Source organism: Pteropus vampyrus, unplaced genomic scaffold, assembly GCF_000151845.1.
Source record: "Pteropus vampyrus isolate Shadow unplaced genomic scaffold, Pvam_2.0 Scaffold373, whole genome shotgun sequence".
Classification (NCBI taxonomy): domain Eukaryota; kingdom Metazoa; phylum Chordata; class Mammalia; order Chiroptera; family Pteropodidae; genus Pteropus; species Pteropus vampyrus.
Window position 1 is genome coordinate 956,154 of NW_011889154.1, and position 22,984 is coordinate 979,137.

The 22,984-nt window shown below is 34.0% G+C and overlaps 1 protein-coding gene across 13 annotated transcripts in view; it reads right to left on the bottom strand.

Moving 5' to 3' along the window:
- DLGAP1 (DLG associated protein 1) overlaps positions 1-22,984 on the bottom strand; it is an 822,162-nt gene that overhangs the window by 719,121 nt on the left and 80,057 nt on the right. The window contains exon 1 of one of the 13 annotated variants that reach the window (XM_023523028.1): positions 2,225-2,247. The exons of the other annotated variants lie outside the window; for them this stretch is intronic. The gene's annotated coding sequence lies outside the window, so the exon portion shown is untranslated. Of the gene's footprint in view, positions 1-2,224; positions 2,248-22,984 lie in introns of those variants that run through there. 13 annotated transcript variants of the gene reach the window in all.

Here is a 22,984-nt window from a genome sequence, read left to right on the forward strand (position 1 = left end):
CACGTAAAAGAAACTAAATAGTGATAGGCATACAGCTTGGATGAATCTTAAGAGAATTATACTGAATGCAAAAGTCAGTCCTCAAATGTTATAAACTGCATGATTCAATTTATATAACATTCTTAAGTAACAAAATTATACAGGTAGAGAACAGATTAATTGTTGCCAGGGGTTAGGAATGAGGGATGTGTGGCATGAGGGAGCCATGGGGCTATGGAAACTTCTGGATCTTGATTGTTCTAGTGATTACACAAATCTACACCTGTGATAAAATTGCATAAAATGTACACACACACAAATGCATGTATAACGTAAAATCTTAATAACCACTGTGGATTACACCAATGTGTATTTCCTAATTTTGTTATTGGACCATAGTTAACAAGTTGTACCTGTGAGGGAAACTGGACCAAAGATACATAGGACCTCCTATACATTTTTTTTTTGCAATTTCCTGTGAATCTATAATTTCAAATAAAAAGTTTAAAAAAGAGAAATTTTCTCTTGAGACCCCTACACTCTTCTAGCTACTACTCTCTGCTTCTCTTTCTGCTCCCTTTATAGAAATCTTCTTAAAGGTTGTCTATGTTTCTGTCTCTAACATCTCTCCTAGGCTGCTATTTTGAACCTGTTCTAGTCATAGTTCTGATTCCTTCACTAGCTCCAGTGAAAGTGCTCTCTTGTCAAGATCGCCAATGACATTCACGTTCCTCAGTCTGGGGGTCAGTCATTAATCATCATATACCTATTGTTTTTGACTCAATGACCACAATTGACAGAAATGATCACATTTGTCCTGGGTACCATCTTTACTTCACAGAGTGGCTCCTTCTCAGTCTCACTTGGAGGTTCCTCTTTACTTCCCAAAGACATCTCTTCTCTATCTACCAATTTCTCGGTAAACTCTCCTAGTCTCCTAGGTTTAAAAATTTTCTATCCACTGACAACTCCCAAATTTATACCTCTAGTCCAGACTTTGTCCCTGAATATCAGATTTATATCCAACAGCCATTGCAAATCTCTATATTGCAAATTCATATAACAATTAGGCATCTTAAACATTACATGCCCCAAACTAAACACCTGATAGCCCACCAAATCTGCCCATTCCATTATTTTCCTATGTCCAAAATTGACAACTCCATATTTCTTGTAACACAAACCAAAAGTATTGATGTCATGATTTTATCTTCTCATTCTCTCATGTCAGAAAATCCTGTTGGTTCTGCTTTCAAAATATATCCTGAATCGAAGCACTTCCAAACATCTCCACTGTTATCATTCTAATCTAGTCCACTATGATCTGTGGCCTGGATTCTTGAAATAGACTTCTGACTCTCTACTCTGGCCTTGCTCCCTACAGTATAGGTCCAATAGAGTGACCCAAGTGATCCTTCTAATTCATAAGTTAGATCATGACATTCCTCTGCCCAAGAAGACCCTATATTTCCTGCATCTCATACCTTACTATTATCTCCTTTATTTGTTCTGCTCTAGTTCACTAGCCTCCTTGCTCTTTGTAGAACTTACCAAGTACATGCTGAGAGCCTTTGAATTTGTTTTTGCCCTAGCATGGGTAGTCACAAGGATAACTCTCCCCTTTCCCACTTCAGGAATTCAAATGCCACCTTTTAAGATGGAGTCTTATTATTCTATGTCTTACTATACTCCAGAGGAATCACCACTCCATCATAAATGGTATTATATATGTATATAATCATATTTTTGATAAATGCTACATATACCATTAATTCTTTATCTGTGGGTTCCCATTAGAAAACAAACTTCATAGAATAAGAGTTTTTGTCTTTTTTCTCCTTTCTGAATTACCAGTGTCTAAACCATGACTGGAATATATAAGGCTCTCAATATATAACTGTGGTACAAATGAATTATTTACTTAAACAATTATGCAAGCAATTCTCTACTTTCAAGCAAGAAGAGAGTTGGAGTATGGTGCAGCATGCACCTAAAAATTCTGTAAGACATGAAAACCACAGAGAGCCTCATCTATATTATGACTGAGATGTCTAGCAAGAGCAGCAAAAATTGCCTCATTTCTGCAAGGTCTGTCAGTCAGATGGCCAAGTACTTCACAGTCACAGCACCTCTCCACTAAACAAAAAAACAGAGCCCCCCTAAAGGGCAGAGTTTATCTGCTTCCTATTCCCAGGATTCCACAACCCCAGGGCAGTAAGAAATTTAGCTGGTAGGAGACATTTACCTATGCTTCTAGCTTTCTCTCATCCCATATCATCTGAAACGAACACCAATGTAGCCAATACTTTGAGTGTTGGTAGATTATAAGTATCTCCATATATGCTTGCTTAGGACTGGACCTTTTAATTAAAAGTTTGTCTTCCATAAGCCTCATATAGAATAACAGAAAGCATAATCTGTTCATTCATTCAACAAATCTTTACAAAGGGCCTACTAGAGTCAGGCACTGTTCTAGATACTCAAGATAAAGTAGAAAAAAAATAAACAGGCAATATTCTTTTTCCATGCAGTTGATATTCTAGAATTAGAGGGAAACAAACAATATAGAGGCAAACAAGAAAATTAATATAATTTCAGATAATTGGTTCTGTGAAGACAATAGAATGATAAATGACTAAATTTCTTTAAATTGGGAGATTGTGTTATTACTTTGAGGCGAGATTTGAGCACAAATCTGAATAATTAAAATGAACTAGTCTTGCGAAACCTGAGGACAGAATGATTCTAAAAGTATAAAAAGAAGTGGAAAGGCCTTTAGAGACTAATGTAGCATCTTTGAGAACCAAGTAATGAAGCCAGTGTACATGCAGCATAAGGAATAAGAGAGAGAGTTATAGAAAATAAAAATGAAAAAGTAGGCACCCGCTCAATCCTAGTGACCTCAGATAAGAAATTTGTTTTTTTTTCCCCAACTTTATTGATGTATAATTGACAAATAAAAATTGAGTTTCTTTAAGGTGTACATTTGATATACAAATGCATTGTGAAATGATTGCCACAATCAAGTAATTAGCACATCTATCACCTTACATAGCTACCATTTTTGTGGTGATGAGAACACTTAATATCTACTCTTTTAGCAACTTTCAAGTATAAAACACATTATTAACTATGGTCACTATACTGTACACTAGATGCCCAGGACTTATTTATCTTATAAATGAAAGTTTGTACCTTTTTACCAACATCGCCCCTATTTCTTTCACCCACTAGCCCCTGGTAACTTTTTTACTCTTTGCTTCTAAGAATTTGACTTTTTTATATCCCATATGTGAGAACATACAGTATTTGTCTTTCTGTGTCTGACTTATTTCATGGAGCATAATGTCCTCCAGGTTCATCCATGTTGCCACAAATAAGAGGGTTTTATTTCTTTTTTAAAGTTGAATAATATTCAATCATTGCATATTGTATATTGTAACAATATTCATTATGTACATATATACACATATATATACGTATATACACACATATATATCACTTATTACATATTTTTGAAAGGCACATGTGTAGATTTGTGTAACCAACTAAACATTCTAGATCCAGAACTTTCCACAACCACATTGCTTCTTTGTGCTGCCCTTCAAAGCCACACACTCCCTATTCCCAAACCTGGTAACCACTAATCTAATCTCCTCTATACTTGTGTAATTTTAAGAATATTAAGTAAATGTAATCATACAGTATGTAAAATTTGGGTATTAACTTTTTGCATTCAGCATAATTTGCTTGAGACCCATCGAAGTTGTTGCGCCTATCAGTATTTACTTCCTTTTTATTGTAGCTTTATTGTAACAGAAGTTCTAAATTTTGCTAGAATTAAATTAATGCTGACCTGAAGTAAGACTGTGGTAAATCAAGATGCATATTGTAATTCCTAGAGCAACCAGCGAGAAAAGTAGTACAAAAACGTAGTACAGAAACCAACAATGGAATTAATATGGCACATTGGAAAATAAACAAAAAGGCATTATAAGAGGAAGAGAGGAAGAGAAAAGATATGAGACATAGAGAAAAAGAAATACTAAAAATAATAATAAAATAATAAATCCAACCATATCAATAATTACATTAAATGTCACTGAACTAAATACTGTGATCAAAAGATAAATTTGGAATTTAAAAAAATACGAACAAGATTGAAATAGATGTCGTCTAGTAGAGACAGACTTTAGATTCAAACCACAAATAGGATGAATGTAAAAGGATGACAATAGATATAACATGCACATATTAACCATAAAAGAGCTGGGGTGGCTCTGCTAAGATAAGACCAAGTAGATTTTAAGACAAAAACATTTATTTATTTATTTATTTGTTTATTTATTTATTTATCTATTTATCTATTTATTTATTTATTTTAATTAGTTTCAAGTATACAGTACATTGGTTAAACATCTATATATTTCATAAAACGATCCCCCAAGTTGCTCCCTCCTTCCTCTGGTCCTCCACCAAGCAAACATATTAATGTTAACTGTATTCCCTATGTCATGTTCCCCAGCCCCGTGACCATTCATCAACTACTAATTTGTACTTCTTTAACCCCTCACCCCATTCTCCCAGCCCCCTGTCTGTCACCAAATTGTCCACTATATTTATGAGTCTGTTTTTGATGAGTTTGTTCTTTTTGTTCTTTATATTCTTCATATAAGTGAAATCATATGGTATTTATCTTTCTCTGTCTGACTTAAATACCTTCTAGGTCCATAAAGGCAATATCTTTTTCCACCCTCTTCCTTTTAGTCTCTGTGTGTCTTTTAATCTGAAATGAGTCTCTTGTAGGCAGCATGTAAGGGTTTTGTTTTCTTATTCATTAATCTACTCTATCTTAGTTGGAGCACTTAATTCTTTTCCATTTGAGGTACTTATTGATAGAAATGTAGTTGTTACCATTCTTTATTCCTGTTTTTGATACATGTTTTTTCTTCTTAAAGAAGTCCCTTCGACATTTCTTGTAATACTGGCTTGGTGGTGATAAATTCCTTTAGCTTATTTTTGTCTGGGAAGCTCTTTATCTGTCCTTCAACTCTAAATGATAGCTTTGCTGGGTAAAGTATTCTTGGTTGTAGATCCTGGATTTTCATCACATTGAATATTTCGTGCCAAGCCCTTCTGTCCTGCATAGTTTCTTTTGAGAAATCAGCTGCCAATCTTGTGGGTGCTCCCTTGTAGGTAAATATCTGCTTATCTCTTGCTGCTTTTAAGATTCTCTCTTTGTATTTAAACTTTGGCATTTTAATTATGATGTGTCTTGGTGTGGGCCTCTTTGGGTTCCTGGTTTTTGGGGACTCTCTGAGCTTCCTGGTTTGTATGTCTATTTCCTTCACCAGGTTAGGGAAGTTTTCCATCATTATTTCTTCAAATAGCTCTTCAATATCTTGTTTTCCTTATGGTACAGCGATGAGACAGATATTTTTACCTAATGGTAAAAATAGTGCCCCATAGATTCCTTAAATTATTATTATAGTTTTGGCTTCTTCTTTCTTGCCATTCTGCTTGAGTGTCCTTGGTTTTCCCATCCTCTAGATAGGGCATTTGATCCTCTTCTTTATTCACTTAGTTTATTCCTTTGTTTATTCCATTTAATATACTTCTCATCTCAGATAATATGTTCTTCATTTCAGATTGGTTCCCTTTTATAATTTCCATTTCCATTTTTATGTTTTTTATCTCTTTGTTGAAGTTCTCACTGAATTTATCTACACTTCCCAAAAGTTCATTGAGCATCTTTATAACCAGTGTTTTGAACTGTGCATCTGTTAGATTGCTTGACTCCATTATTTCTGGATCTCTGATCTCTTCTCTCCTATGGTTTCTGCTTCTTTGTCTTCCTATTTTGGCTGCCTTTCTCTGTTTGTTTCTCTGTATTAAGCAAACCTCCTAAGTCTCCCATTCTTATTAGCATGGCTTTGTATAGTAGGTGTCCAGTGGCACAGTCCTGAGAAGGATTCAACATCAGGCCAAATTTAACCCCAGCCTGTGTCCATCCGGGACTACCTGTTAAGATTCAGCAAGCAATCCACAGATTGCTTGCCTCAAGAAACCACACTAGAAACTGAGGCCAGCTGCCACCAGTGTGTGTCTAGGCACTGCTCATCAAGGAGCACCTGACTTGCTAAGGACACGCCTGGATGTGGCTTGGGTGAGGCTGCAAGCTGGGGGAGGCGAGGTTTCAGGAAATCCTCTGGGCGGAGCGACCTCTGTTATCCAGTTTGATGAAGTCTCTACTATGGCGGCACTGTGTCTGCACACTGGCAAGGGGGAAGGCTCAACAGAGGAACAATGGATACCACTGGCACTTCTGTACAGAGCGAGTTTCACCTCAGCCCTCACTCGAACAACTCAGTGTCTCCTTGTAAGTACCTGATGCCCCCTGTGCGCAGCCCAATCGGCACTGGTGCTCAGAGCGAGTGGGTCTGTCACTGCAAAAATCCACTCGCGGATGCAGCCCCTTCAAGAAGCGTCCACTGCTACTGTAGTCTCTGTCTCACTCTGCCGCTCGACAGGGCAGCCCCACGTCTTCACCTCGTCCTACCTTCTGCTGTTGCAGAGTGCTTTCTTGGATTTCTCCCTAGTTGTATGGCTTGTTCATCCAGATTCCAGGCAATTTTTCCTTGCTATTTGCGCCTTGTTTCCATCATAACTTTGATTTGGTCGCCAGAGAGATGAACAGAGCCTCTATCATCTACACCATTTTTTTTCCCCTCAAGACAAAAAATTTTTTTAAAGAAATTTATTTATTTAAATTAGTTTCAAGTATACAGTACATTGGTTAGACACTTAATGTTCATAAAACGATCCTCCTAATTGCTCCCTCCCGCCCCTGGCCCTCCACTTAGCCATTATATTAATGCCAACTGCATTCCCTCTGCTGTGCTCCCCATGTTCAACTATCAACTACTAATCTGTACTTCTTTAACCCTTCACCCCATTCTCCCAGCCTCTCAACTTCCCTTCCCTCTGTCCGTCACTAAATTGTCCACTATATTTGTGAGTCTGTTTTTGATTAGTTTGTTCTTTTGTTCCTTAGATACTGCATATAAGTGAAATCATATGGTATTTATCTTTTTCTGTCTGACTTATTTCACTCAGCAAAATAATCTCTAGGTCCATTCATGTCATTGCAAAATGGTAGGATTTCATTTTTTTTAATGGCTGAGTAATATTCCATTCTATATATGAACCATACTTTCTTTATCCAATCGTCTGTTGATGGGCATTTAGGTTGCTTACATATCTTGGCTATTGTAAATTGCACTGCCATGAATACTGGAGTGCATAGATCTTTACAAATTATTGTTTTGGTTTTCTTTGAATAAATACCCAGAATTGCAACTGCTGGGTCAAAAGGTATATTCATTTTTAATTTTTTGAGAAACCTCCATACTGTTTTCCACAGCGGCTGTACCAATTTGCAATCCCACCAACAATATATGAGAGTTCCCTTTTCTCTGCATCCTCGCCAACACTGCTGTTTTTTTGATTTATTGATGATAGCCATTCTGACAGGTGTGAGGTGATATCTCATTGTGGTTTTAATTTGCAATTCTCTGATAATTAGCAACCTTGAGCATCTTTTCATATGTCTATTAGCCATCTGTATTTCCTCTTTGGAGAAGTATCTGTTCAGGTCTTCTGCCCATTTTTTAATTGAATTGTTTTTTATTGTTGATGTTGAGTCCTATAAGTTCTTTATAAATTTTGGATACTAACCCCTTATCAGATTTAAGACAAAATTTTTAACTAGAAACCAAGAGGGACATTTCATAATGATAAAAGAGTCAATTCAAAGGAGTACATAACAATTATAAATGTATACACACCTAAGGACAGAGCTTCAAAGTACACAACCAAAACTGACAAAATTAAAATGAAAAACAGACAATTTGACAATAATTGTTGGAAACCTCAAATCCCCATTCTCAATAATTGATTGCAAGAACTTGACAGAATCAAGCTTTAGAAGACTCTGAACAACGTATCAACTTAACTTGAAGTAACTGGCATTTATAGAATACTTCCTCTAACAACAGCAACACGCACAAAATTTTTAAGTTCACGTGGAACAGATTCCAAAATAGACTAGGCCATTAAATACTCTCATTACATTTATAAAGAAAAGAATCATACAGTGTGTTCTACGATCACAACAGAAAGAAATCAGAAGTATTTGGAAGTTAAACAAAATACTTCTAAATAACCCAAGAGTCAAAGAAGAATGAAAATGAAAATTGGACTATATTTTGAACTGAAGGAAAACTAATGTATAGCATACCAAATTTTATGGGATGCAGGTAAACCAGGGTTAAGAAGGAAATTAATACCTTTGCTCACCAGTATTAGAAAAGAATGATCTCAAATAAGTACTCTGAGCCCAAATCTAGAAATGGAATAGCAAATTAACTCAAAGAGAGCACATTCCATTATCATGAAAAATTTAGAAAAGGCTAATCTATAGAGACAGAAAGCAGATTAGTGGTTACCTGGGGGCTTGGAAGGGGGAATGAGAGTTGACTGTAAAAGCCCGAAGGGATCTTTTTGAGGTGATGAAAAAAGTCCTAAAACTGGATTGGAATGATGATTGTATAACTCTATAAATGTATTTTAAATAGTTGAATTATACAACTAAAATTAATGAACTTAATTGTATGTAATTTATACCTTAATAAAACTATTAATATACAAACAACCTGATTGGCAGTGGAAGAATATGCATATATATATGTGTAACCACCACAAATAAATGAAATTCCTTATTACTAAATTGAGCTATCCTGTGCTAAGCACAGGCAGAGACTTAAAAATTAAAAAAAAAAATTATTTAATTTTGCTCTTTATAATTTTATAGTCAATAAGCTATATCTTCTAGTTTTATCCATTAAAAATAAAATACTTAAACTATTTGGCTATTCTCTTAGTTTTTTTAAGTAAAATTTATATTTAATATTAAGTAAAAAGTTACATCACTAGTCCAACAATAACGTGGTTAACTTAGCAATTCACCATAGACTTTTTAGTAGTATCAGTATAAATATGTCTTGTCTCTCCTCTTTAGCAAGATACTTTGATTTTTCAAGTGGAATTACACTAAGAGTGCAACAGATCATGATAATTTTGGCCAAAGACCTATAAACATATAAATATTGTCAAAAAGATTCAGAAATATATTCATCTGATATAGTTAGGGGCTACAATTTGGCAATAAAACTCCTCTAGATCTAGATTCTACTGACCAAAGCTCCAATATAAAATGAATTGATATCATTCTGGAACCTTGAAAACAGTCTATCTGGGTCCTAAATACTCAAATCTTGTAAGATGTTTTCAGTCATAAATAAATCTATGTTAAATCAAACTATCAAAATGGAAAATTTTGAACCATTTTAAGGGAAATTGGGAAGTGAATTTCTTGGAAAATTAGGTTTATGAGAAAAAAATCTGAGTCTCTTTAGTGTAAAAATCTATTCATTTCTAAATCTAATGGAGAAGAACTGAAAAAAGGAAGTTGTGCATTCTCAACATGAGGATTGTTTCTTGAGGGAAGTAAAAACATCTTAGATATTACCATGGTTTATGTTCCAAGGGCCAGAGTACATAAACAGAATTCAATATATCCAAGTTTCATGCAAGAGGAAGTAGAAACAAAAATGTCTGTATAGGATTATTAATGGGGTAATGATTAAAAGAAGCTGAAAAACACTAGTGTAAATGATACTTCTACAGATAATTTCAAAATAATGTATTTGGCTCTCCCTTCCACTCCTTATTTTTCAAAATTCTCACTATAAGTAAAAACCTGTCAATTACCTTTATAAAAGTGAATTCTTTCTAGCTTGTGAGATAATGTTAAGAATACCAAAACCCTTTTTATGCATATTTCTAGAGGCTATAGCCAAAATATCAGTAGTGTTTCTGATCTTTCATGCCACAAATCAAACACCATATAGATGGATGGCAAAGTAATCTCATATAAAAATTGATTTCTTGCTCTTTACTTTCATAATATGTAAATTCTATGTAGTAACTTAGTATACAGCTCTGTCGGTGGGGAAGAAGAGAATCTTGTCATCATATTCTTATCCTGCAGCTGCTGAACAAGAACAGTGAGAACTGTGCTAATCTAGTACATGGCATTTTCTTTGTTGACCTAAATTATAAAGGACTTTCTTCAAGACCATCAGGCAAACTAATTTTAAACACCAATTACATCTAACATATAATATAGTTACTTATTCAGAAATAGCAATGTAGGTACATTAGAGGAACTGGCATAGTATAATTTCAGGAAAATGAGTTGGCATATTGCTTTCAGAACTATTTAAAAAATAAACTAGTCAATGATTTGGTTAAATAATTTTAGATTCAAACATATATCCAGTATGACCACTTTTCTAATTTTATCCTTTTTAAACTGTTTTCATTTCATCTTACAAAATAAACTTGATTTTAGAAAAAAAAGAAAAAACTGCAAAGCTTCCTAATTAAATGTATCTACTTCCTTCAGAAGTACTAAGAAATCACACATATTTCTTAAGAAATTTATCAATTCTACCCATTGCTATACCAAAAAAAAAAAAAAAAAAGAAAGAAAAGAAAAAAAAATTTATAGGGACAAGGGAACACTGAAAAATAGTAAATTAGCTTCTCCAGGAAACTTAAGTGGTTTTGTAAAAAGGCACTATTTTACTATTTAGTTGATCACATATTTTACTTACGATGCTTAAAAAAAGTAATGAATTTTATTTTTCAACATATATTTGTGTAAAGGACATAAGCAATGTGCTCATTAGTGACTTTTTAAACAAAGAGCAGTACATATATGGTATGACTACACTAAATTCATAATTCTTAGAAGAAAAAAACATTTTAAATATAACACCCAAGATATAGTTTTAATGATGGTAAGTCAGAGGCAGCATGGTGGTTAAATTTTTGTTCTGAAATTTTAAGAATTTTCTAACATATATTTCTCTCCTAGCCATCACCATTTTTTCTCCCAATGTAGCCAATGGCATTTAATTTTTATGGTTTAACTATTATGAGGGTTAATTTTTAATTATTACGAGGGTTAATTTTTTGTGTCAATTTGGCTAGGCTACAGCACCCAGATATTTGGGCAAACATGCCTGGATATTGTTGTAAAGGTATTTTTAGATGAGAGCACCATAAAAGCAGATTCTCCTCCAAAAATGTAGATGAGCTTCATCCAATCAGTTAAAGGCCTTAAGAAAAAGACTGATCTTTCCCTAGGAAGAGGGAATTCTATCAACAGACTGCCTTCAGATTCAAACTGCGACATTAACTCTGCCCTAGGTCTCCAGACTGCTGTCCTGCCTGGCAGATTTTAGACATGTCAGCCCCCACAATTCTGAGACAATTCCTTAAAATAAAGCTAGATAGATAGATAATATCTATATACACATCCACATCCTACTGATTCTGTTTCTCTAGAGAACCCTGATTATCGCAGGTTTATAATGCTTTCTTAATTTTAAAGGTGAGAAAACTTACTGAAAGGTTTTTAATAGAGAAATCATTAATAACTTCCCCATGTAATATTATTTGAAATAAAACTGTTATTAGATGGGAAAGGGGAGGGTAGGGGGAGAAAGAGAAAGAGAGAGAGAAAGAGAGAGAGAAAGAGCTAGTACCCACATGTATGTTTGCCTGTGTGTATGTATATGTGTATTTCATTAAAAAGTCTAATAATTTCCTCTATTTTATCTCTAGCCGACAAAAACTCCCCAGTCTTATCTTCCGATTATAATTACCATCAAGAATGAGAATCATTAACCAATTCCTTAGTTACCCACAACTTTTTAATTTTTTTCTAATTCAAGTAATTTAACATTGTCTGACACTGAATTATGATATTCATCTAAGGACTCTGTTTTATTCTTTCTGTAGTGAAATTAAAATACATATTGAACAGCCAGGTACAATGTGGGGAATGGAAACAAATGCCTCACCTTGATCCCACAGTGAGTGTTTGACAAAGATAGGCTCAGGCTTTTTGAGAATAAAGAAGACTGAAATTTTGCCTAGAATGAAAGGGAATAGGGTTGTGCGGATGGGTTGGTGTATTGGCAAATGGGATTAATAAAAAATTCTTAGAAGAAATAAAGTCTGGTATAATTCTTGCCTTAGTGAGAATAAAAAAAGAGAGAGAAAATGGTGCCCTAGGTGATGGAATTAAAGCAATTCAGTGATATAGACACACAAAGGACTAGGCAGGTGATCAAGCTGGAGCAGCCTTGAGTGATATAGTCATGAATGCATTGTTGTAACAATTATTGTTACCAGTGTGGATGAAGAAAGCATGATTGGAGTCCAGAAAATGAATTAAGAGGCCAGCACTCTAGTCCAGATGAGAAAGGCTAAAAGAAGTCTTAGGACAAAGGTGGTAAGACTAGAGGGAGGGGGTGAGTTTGAAAAACTATTTAGGAGGCAAAATCAGCAGGACCTACTGAATGTTTAGAGTATGGAGGGGCAAGAGGCAGGAGTGACAAATGATATAAAGATTTTAGCTGAGCTAGGGATGGTCAACAGGAAAATAGATCTAGGGGAGAGGAAAATGTTGGAGGGAGATGATAACATCCTAAATACTACAAAATTCCTATGAAATGTTCAAAGGTAGATCTAAACTCATCTATTGAATGTGGAGGCCTGGAACTTATGAAAGAAGTCAGGGTGGAAATAACAATTTGAGAATCAACAAAACACAACACAAGTAGTTAAAACTATAATAATTAATGAGATGGCTCAGATAAGACACCTTTTTTTAAATGGAATTACTTTTCATTGAGTTTTCCTTTTGTTTTTAACATATTTTTATCCATATCATCTACCTAATCTTGCTTTAGGATGTCATGGCACCAAAAACTCATTCCAACCTCAAATCTCCAGTGAGATAAATGAAGCAGAGCCTAGATTCTGGTTTCCCCTAGAGGGATGTAAGTGATAGAGTTGCTAGTGATCCTGAGGAAGAAAGGCGAAAAAGTGGCTCTGTGTACTAGCTTTTTATTTCTCATTCCCATTCTCTGCTTCTGTATTCCCCAATTCCTGTTGTGTGTGTTCCATTTAAATATTCATTGAATATTCATTCAAAATCAATTTATTGTATTAGATACATTGCTAGGAGCAGCAATGTAATCGTGGATAAAGACTATCAATATTACGAAGGAGTTTATAATCTGGCAAGGAAAAGACAAGTAAATAGACAATTACAATAAGCTTCTTAAGCATAATGTATGTGGCTAAGTTTAGGGCCGGAGTAGGGAGGCAGTTGAAGAGAGAAGTGTTAAGAAAACTCCATTATCTCTACTTCACAAAAGCATGGCACTAAGAAATCCGGTGTTTAAGCATCTTGGCTTTAAAACCTGTATTCTTTTCATTTATCCATACGGTATTTTTAGTGCAGATCACATGGCATGCATTTGTGATTTAAACAGACAACCTTAACCCACAGAGACTCGAATGACTCAAACCCCACCTCCTTCAAATATCATTATGCTCTCCTGTTCTATTTCATCATTGTTCAATGCTTTTTTAAATCACCCTTATAACTTCTAGTTTTAATTATTGAGTCTTTAATCACTGTCTATTAAAATTGGGCTTTGGGCATCTATGTCAGTTAGGAATAGAAAAAGCAGGAAGATGACAAATGATGAGGCTTTCACACAGAGAGCAAATAATTTGATATTTGGATTAGCCAAAGGCAAAGTGGCAAAGCAGGCAAGGCCTGGTTTCTGAATTCACCTCTTTTCTGTCCTCTTTTTAGCAACTCTTCTCAATGTTGTTCTTAATACTGCCACATGACCTTGATGGTCTAATTCTTGTCAAGGTGCTGCTGTTTTAATTTCCTATCATGAAGGCGCACACAGGAACAGGTGTTAATTATTAACATGAAATACTGCATCTCTCTAAAGATGGAATGCAAAGACCAGGTTGCTGTTCGCAAGATCAGGTTGCTGTTCTCAGCCATGTAATTTCAATGTACTTAAATAAACAGAAAATGTTATGAGATAGGGTGGGTGTAGTTCAAGAGAGATAAAGTACATGGTTTATTTCTTGTGGAGCTTAAATTTGCGAGGTTACAGGAATCTACAATCAGAGACGAAATGGCTAATAAATATTAACATTGACATATTACACATATCATGTAAATAAATACAAACATTTATTAAACACCACTTTATTCAATAAGCATTTACCATTTGTCTACCAACACTAGGCACTATGGGAGATGCCAGCCATGGAGAACTAGGATATGGCCTTGTAAGGAGTCCATGGTAATGATTATAAATATTTGCTTAAGAAATGAGTTCAAAATAATATGTGGTGAGATACACAGAGTATAAATAGAAGAGAGTCATCTACCCAGATTGGATATACTTGGTGGTGGAGAGAGGGGAGTGGATATGTATGCCAACATAAAAAAAAAAAAAAAAAGTTTCCCAGTGCTGCTACAGCCGAGTCTTGAAAAAACAGGAACTGACGCTATGGTGAGGGGGAGGCAGAGGGAAATGTCATTTGAAAAGGTACAGATCAAAGAAAGAGCAAATATAAGAAATATAAAAATAATGCATGTGATTGTGTATGGCTGGGGCATAGGTAGTGGGAGATGGTTAAAAAAAAAAAAAAAAAGAACAACCCAGAGTCAGTTCACATGCCACGCTAAAAAGTTTGGGCTTTATCCTTTACTTTATGCTTTATCCTCTAAGTAAACTTAATCTGGAGAAAGGTATACTTGAATTTTGGCAAGATCACTCTAATAATAGTGTTAAAATTGATTACAGAGGAAAGGAATAAAAAGGCTATAGTAATAATGCAAGGGGAAATAATGCAGGCCTGACTAAGGCAGGAAATGAAGACAAGCAGTAGTAATGAACAGGAAAGCCCAGATGAGAAGAATCAACAGAAATCGAAGGTTAATATTCATGGAGCAATGGAGGTGAGAAAATAAGGTGAGGGAATGGGAAAAAATTAAGGAGATCCCAGGGTTCTGACTTTGATCAGAAAGAGAATCCACATGGGAGTGGAATGTAACTAGGTTATCTCACACCTCCCCTGCTCACACACATTGCCTACCCCTAGGCAAGCCTTGTCCAGCACTGCCTCAACATCAGTGAAGATGCACACACACGCATACACATATAAATGAATGCATACACACACAGAGTTATTTGTCTCTCTTCCTTCTCATTTTCTTCTTTTGACTTCTCCAACATATATACTTGGAATTATCTATTTACTGTTTTCTTATGTAGAATGACTTATTAGCCTTTTTTTCTTCAATATGTCCCCCTATACCCCTCCATCCAAAGAAAAGATCCTCCCCAGATCTGCATTTCTTATAAGCCTGGAGAGTGGAAAAGTCAGAGTAAATACTTGATTTAACATATTTATCTTATCAAATAATTATAAGGCTCAATAGGTAGAAAGGAGCAAATTTGTAAGAAAAGCTAAGTAGTTCTGTTTGAGATATATTGTTACCAGCAGGTAATAATTGAAGTTCCTATAAAAATAATAAAAAGAACCAGAAAACATTTAACAATGTCATTCAAGGAAAATTTAAAGAAAATAAACATTTGACTCTACAGGTTCAAAGGACACATTGTTTTCCAGGAAAACTCTTCACAGAAATGGTCAACCCTGAGATGTAACCTAATAAAATTACTTGACCATAAAAATAAAAGACCATTTGGGAAGTCATGCAAAAAGAGTTATTTATGAGAGAAAACATGATGAAGATGGCCACTGACTACTTCAGATCCCTGTCTAGAAGACAATGGAAAAATGCCTACAAAATTAATCAAACACACACACAGTAACATACAAAAAAAGAAAGAAAATATGAGTTCAGAATTTTATACTCAGCCAAGATGGTATGTGGGTAAAAAGTAACATACCAATATGTTTTATATGCAAATATATAGTAATACTTTTCCCATGAGCAAATATATAGTAATATATATCCAAGAGATGAATGGGAAAAGTATGTCAAAAGTGGCAGTGGGCACTGGATCTATTCAATAGTAGAATTGAAGCTAAAACAAATGCAGGAGTATAGTCATATAAGAGAATGCAAATACTATCACAAAAGTAGAAAGAGAAGGAGTTAAAAAACAGTACGTTATCTAAAGAGTCTCATTTCCTTTAGAGATTGAAGATATATCATTTAAATATGATAAATTAAAAAATGGTAGCTTTAAGTGAATTTATGAGTAAAAAGGTAAATATTAAGAAACATAAGCAGGTGGTGGGAGTTAAAAACACTGTCTAATGAGAAATAATTCTGGATTATTAATGAGAAATAATTCTGGATTATTAATGAGAAATAATTCTGGAGTTAAAAACACTGTCTAATGAGAAATAATTCTGGATAACAAGTAAGTTTATAGTTTAAATATAACTACTAGATTGGAAATAAAGAAAAGGAAATGGACAACTTTTAACTATAGTCATGTACTCATAATGGCATTTCAGTCAATGGCAGACCACGTATACAGTGGTGGGCCCATAAGATTATAATGGAGGTCAAAAATTCCTATCACCCTAGCTACATAATAGTTATCAATCATAACATCATAGCACAATGCATTTCTCTTTGTGTTTGTGGTGATGCTGGTAAAAACCTATTGCACTGCCAGTCGTATGAAAGTATAGAACATATAATTTTGTACAGTACATAATACTTGATAAAAATAATACATGACTGTTATTTGTTTATTAACTCTACTATGCTTTTTACTGTTATTTTAGAGTTTACTTTCTACTTATAAAAAAGTTTGCTATATAAGCGTATGCAATATTACATGAGCAGCAGCCTCATACATGCCATGTTTTTCAGGTCTCTCGATTGCATCGTTTTCTCTTGTGCTTGATTTAATCTCATATTTTTTGATACAGTAACATACTGTACAGGCTTCTAACCTAGGAGCAGTAGGCTATACCATATAGCCTAGGTGTGAAATAGGCTATGCCATCTAGGTTTGTGTAAGTACACTCTATGATGTTCACACAATGACAAAGTTGCCTAGTATCGCCATTCTCAAAATATATTTGATATATCAATATAAAAAGGAAAATCTGTAGATCCTACAGTAAAAAAACAACTTTCAGAAGTGTATGAAAACCAACTATAAACACTAAATCATATTTGATCATAGAAAATATCAAATAGCTACCTAAAACCATCACAAGCTCGAATAACACTTGGCATATATAATGTCATTATTTCAAATGCTGTATATGGGTCAGGGCAATAACCAGCTGTTAATGTTACTGTGCTCTCCTACGCAACTTATTAAAATTATTTTTCAGTATATCCAGCAATCACTTTTAACAGATACTCCAGCTCTGTAACTTGTTCTCTTCTATCTCGAGAGCTTTCACTCTGATTACATTTTCCATGATGTAAAACCACGACTTTCTTATTGGAATCCATGTAGAAATAGCTGAATTCTGTGTCTTTCCTCCCTCTGCTTTATTTCATATAGCCTTAAATGGTTATTTAAATTTCAGTGGAAACGTAAGTGATGTATCCTTACCACAATTTCCTTCAATAGGAACTCTACTGTTCCCATGTAAGGACTGTGATCTAGGTCATTTCTTATGAAGGAATATCCATCAATTTAGGAAATATTTGTTTTAGCCAAGATATAACTAGTGTGAATGAGAAACTTTTAAGTCAGAAGAATAAATGGTCTTTAGTCTTAAAAGTGCAATCTTATTTTTTTTTAAAAAAAAGGTCAGGCTTATTTAAAAAATGATTCTGAGCACTTGGTCAGTGATTCTTAATTGGGTATATTTCTCTCCTTTAATATAAGAGATGAAAGAAATTTTACTTAATAGATTAAGGGCTATTGAACACAAAGCAGTTCCCTAGGATTTTTGGTGTTTGAAACTTGCCACTGTGCATCAGGGCACTGCAAGTTTAACCCACAACCATCCAGAGCACACTTAAAATACAATTTTCTTGACAATGGTTATCTAGATTACTTGTATATTAGGTTATTTGGAGTCAGAGCCTTATGACTCCATAAATTCTGACTCCATCTAGTGAATCAATGGGTGGCATGTTCCCTTCTGAACATAATGAATATTCAAAGGTCTATTCCTGATACTTGTTATTTATTACACACACACACACACACACACACACACACACACACAGAGTTCAGACATGGTGGCTGCATTTGTGGATGGTGCTCTCTCTAGATTTGAACAAAGAGGATAAGGAAAGGTGAATGATGCATTCTTCCTTTTACAACAGGAGAGAGCATTTACTACCATTCTAATCTCAAGAAAATAATCAAGTTCAGAATAGGAAGATACTGGCGTATTCCTCTAATGTAATTATTCTTAGACTGAACTAAATTTTCTCATGAAAATACACTGCTTGAAAAATGTCAAGTATTTATAAAAGCTCTAAAACCTTTAGTCGCTGGCCATGTTTTCCTTGTTGAAGAAAATATGGAGTATATTTTTATCTCAAAGAGTTGGATCTAATAAACATTTCTTTTAAAGGATAAACAAGTTCTACGGAAGAGATTACATTCCTTAGGACTTTTTAAATTAACCTCAACTTCGATCACTCATAAAACTTATTTTACATTGTCTTTATATTGTGACATATACCTTGTTACTTTCTTATAAATATATAATTCACACCACGGAGGTAATATAAACACAATCATGATTCACTTTGAAAGGTTGCCAAAAAAGCATTTTTTATAGAACTGTCGAGGGAGTAGAAAACAGGTAATCTCATACACTGTTTGAGTGTAAATTAGTACAGCTTTTGTGGATGACAACTTAGCTGTATCAAAATTTAAAGAGCACATATCCTTTGATTAAAAAATTTTACAATTTGGAATTCATCATGTGTAATTGCATATGTACAAAAATATGTATAAGAAAGTTTAGTACTGCATTAATACGAATGGTATAATTCCTTAACTTTCATTGAGCATGTACTTACAGGAGGATAGCTAAATTAAATCCATATTATGGAATACTATGCAGCAGTTAAATATAGTGAGGTAGTGCCACATGAAGTGACTTGGAAAGATTAATATTAGAGATACATCGTTAGGTAAAACATGTAAGACTGTTATAAAACCATGTATCCAGGATGATCTCTTTTATGTAAAAACTAAAATTATCTATATCTATCATCTATCCATATATCTATCTAATCTATATATCATCTATGTTTGTGTATTAGAAAAAAAATTCTTAAAATATGTTACAAATTATGGTTACCTATAGGAAAGACAGGAGAATGGGGAAGAGTGTGGAATTGAGAGAATTGGGAGACCAGGCAAGAGGTAGACCAGTAACTTTCACATTTTGCATTTTATATTTCATGCTTAGTTTTGCATTGTTTGTTTTACAATGAATATGCACTCTATATCACCTTTCAATTCACAGTATAAAAGTTAAGTTAACAGGAGCAATGCAATAAAATATAACTTTTTAAATTGCAAAATATGCAGTATAATTAAACTTAAACCACTAAAGAATATCCTCAGGAAATGGAATTAACACCTAAATCAAGATGGTAGTCCTATAGAATTGATTTGTATGACACCTTGAGACAAAGACAAGAGTTATTTTCTATAAATCTACAGACCAAATTATGATTAAAAACAAAACCAAAATTATATTTTAAAAAACCCAGCTCCCCACACACTTGTAGACTGAGTAGGAGGTGAGGCATCCCCCTACACAACATGAAAACATCTAAAATGCTTGATACATAACATTCATTCCATGTTAGTATTCTTTCTTCTCGTGAACTTTAACTTGCATCCTACTCTGAACTCATCCCTTTCATTTTTATTTCCTACTTTTCCCCAACACCCATCCTCTCTCCCAACAGCTTAGTTTTCTCACGATTCTATAAATACCATATTTTCTTACTATTTTTCTCTAAATCTGATGCACTTGGAGTGCCTCCTCAGCCAACATTCCCTTTGCTGAGAGTTTTTTGACAACGACATACTCACAACTTCCCTCCAGAGAGTGTGTCCCTGCCTCCATGTTCACAGCATGTGATCTCCCATCCCACGTCTTCACAGTTTAGTAGACTGAGTGTCCACCCATACCAATCATCTAATCAATCAGATCCTTCCTCTTAAGAATTTCATCAAGATAGTCATAGGCTCCAAGACTGAATCAATTACTAATTGTTCTTGGAGTTGGAAAAACACAGAATCTAGAGCCATGGAAGCCACTGGGGCTACTCGTGCTAATTATTAAACAGACAGTGTAAGATTACAGGCACTTAGACAAAAGCAGAACAAGAACCAAATGATATCAGTGAGAAAAAGAGTGAAAAGAAAAAAAAAATAAGAGTAGAGGAGAGGGGACAGACACAGCTGCTTTCTTCCCAAGAGCTTTTTAGTTTTACCTTTGGTCCTACTCAATACCAGCATAATTTTTAATAAATGGTTTCTTAGTGAAGCTAACTTGACTGGGTCTTATCTTAGATACTTGTACCTTGGATTGTCCCTATGTTAATTCCAAATCTACCCATCTTTCAAGGCCCAACTAAATTCTTTATTCTTGAATTCCAATTTATAGCAATTATTCTATCCCTGTGTCTCACAATTTAAGCTTAAATGCAAGCAACTTTTATCTGTGATACAATGACTTTGACATGAATGAGTAAATAAACTGGGACTTTGTTTAAGGCAGAGGTAAAGTGCTCCATCTCTTCAATAATTTCAGTATGTTGAGCACCTTGTAGGCATTTAAGAAATATGTTGACTAAGTTGTTAAGCCTATGTTCCAAAAATATAACCAAATCTCACCCAATTGAAATAAGTAATTAAGGCACATATTCTACCATTAAGATCTAATAAAAAATATATAAAAAAAAAATGAATAAACCAATATACACTATTTAAATATTTAGAGTTACTTTAAGTACATGTGACAAGCACCAATTTCATGATCAAAACTCAGATGTGATCTCATGGAAAAAAAAGAATGCAAGTAAAATATTACTGTTGATGTGCTGTATTCCTATACACAAATATTCTTCCATGAATAGAATAAATAAGATAGATGCAAATCTTAAGTAAAATTATACTCATAATTATTAACAGCTGTAATCTAATGAGTAATTATTAACAGCTGTAATACTCATAATTATTAACAGCTGTAATCTAATAAATACAATGCATCATAAACATATAATCTTTGATGATTTCCCAAATATTATTAATTAGAAAAAAATGAATATAGTTAAATTTTGAAAATTATTCTTATCATTTCCACTAAAACATAATAAAATAACTACCCCTTTCAGATTACAGTAATCTTTAAAAAGGTGCTGCCAATTCAACAAACACAATAGGAGAACAATATTTGCCCTTGTCTGAAGTAAATAAGTCTACCAATAAAATAAAAATGGAGAGTAAAGAGTCATAAGAGAAAGGAAATCTGATATATATTAACATATATTCTTCTCCATATTTCTTTCTCTTCCTTCTCCCAAACCACTAACTCTTCCCATTTACTAAAGATATATGTGCATGTTGATTATATTGTAGACCTGCTCCCCACCCCATGAAGTATGCTAAGCTGAGTGTTAAATATCATTGAGAGTAAAATCTAATCTAGCAGATATTCACCATGAACTATCTCTTAATCTTTACCAATCTCTGACTTCCTATTGTACATCCCATTTAAGCTTTGCCATGCCATTGATATGTTTCCCAGGATCTCAACTCATTTTTTGTATACTAGTTTACCAATCTCATCTCATCTGCTCAGACACAACACAGATGAGATATATTTTTTTGTCTTTGATCAGCTGTTTTGGCATCAAGATTCAGCCTCTCTTGAGCTATATTCCAGAAGGCAACTTAACGATGCAGTTACCAGTTTAGTTCTACTCTGCTACATACATATAACTTCCTTCACTGATAACCTATTTAAAGATGTATTAAGGTGTGAGGTACACCCTTAGTTAACATTTACGGAGCTTTAACCAACAGTCTATTCACTCTATAAGTACTATTTTAAATGACTGACATATGGCTTACTGAAAAGTTTTCCCATGTTAAAATTATTGTGCTTCTGTTCTCTAAGACCTAGAAGTTTGATACCTTGTATGGATATTATTATATCTATTGTAGTGAGCAAACAGTTGTTTTCAGAGATTGGATGGATAGATGGATGGATGGATGGATGGATGGATGGATGGATGGATGGATGGATGGATGGATAGCAAGATAGATACATGATAGATAGATGATGATGATAGATAGATAGATAGATAGATAGATAGATAGATAGATAGCTGTAGATAGATAAGTATGAAAAATGAAAGACCAATCTGATAAATATTAAGAGGTATATTTATACCATAAAATATGATTACAATGATATCCAAATGCTAGAAGCTATAGGGAGCATATTTTGAAAGAATTAGTCCACAGGCATTTTTGATGAATTTAATTTTTCTCTCCAAATCTTCAAAAGTAATCTTTTATGGAGTAAAGTGAAAGTATCTAGATTAGTGGACTATTATCCCTTTTTATCATTTCATTCTTAAAATCTTCCACAATGTTTCTCACCTCCTTTCTAACATTCTGTCCTGCTTTTCATTTCATGTTCTAACAGATAAGAACCAATTAGATAGGAGTCTCTCATTTCCTATTACTTTGGTGTTTAACTTTTCACTTACTAATGTAAACTAAAATAAAATGGAGATTTGGGTTAAGAATTCCTCACACATATTAAACCAGTTAAGCCATGTAAGCAAAATCTAATCTAGCTTATTCTGCAACACAAACAAAACCTAACTTGTTATTTCTTGTAAATGCTTCTAATAATAATGAACAAAACTTAAATCATTTCCCTAAAATGATATAAGGTAATCGCTTTTAATCAACTCCCTGCCATCTGGAAACTTCCATTGTTATAACCAGCCATTGTAAAGGTTAAACAGCTTCTGCATTTT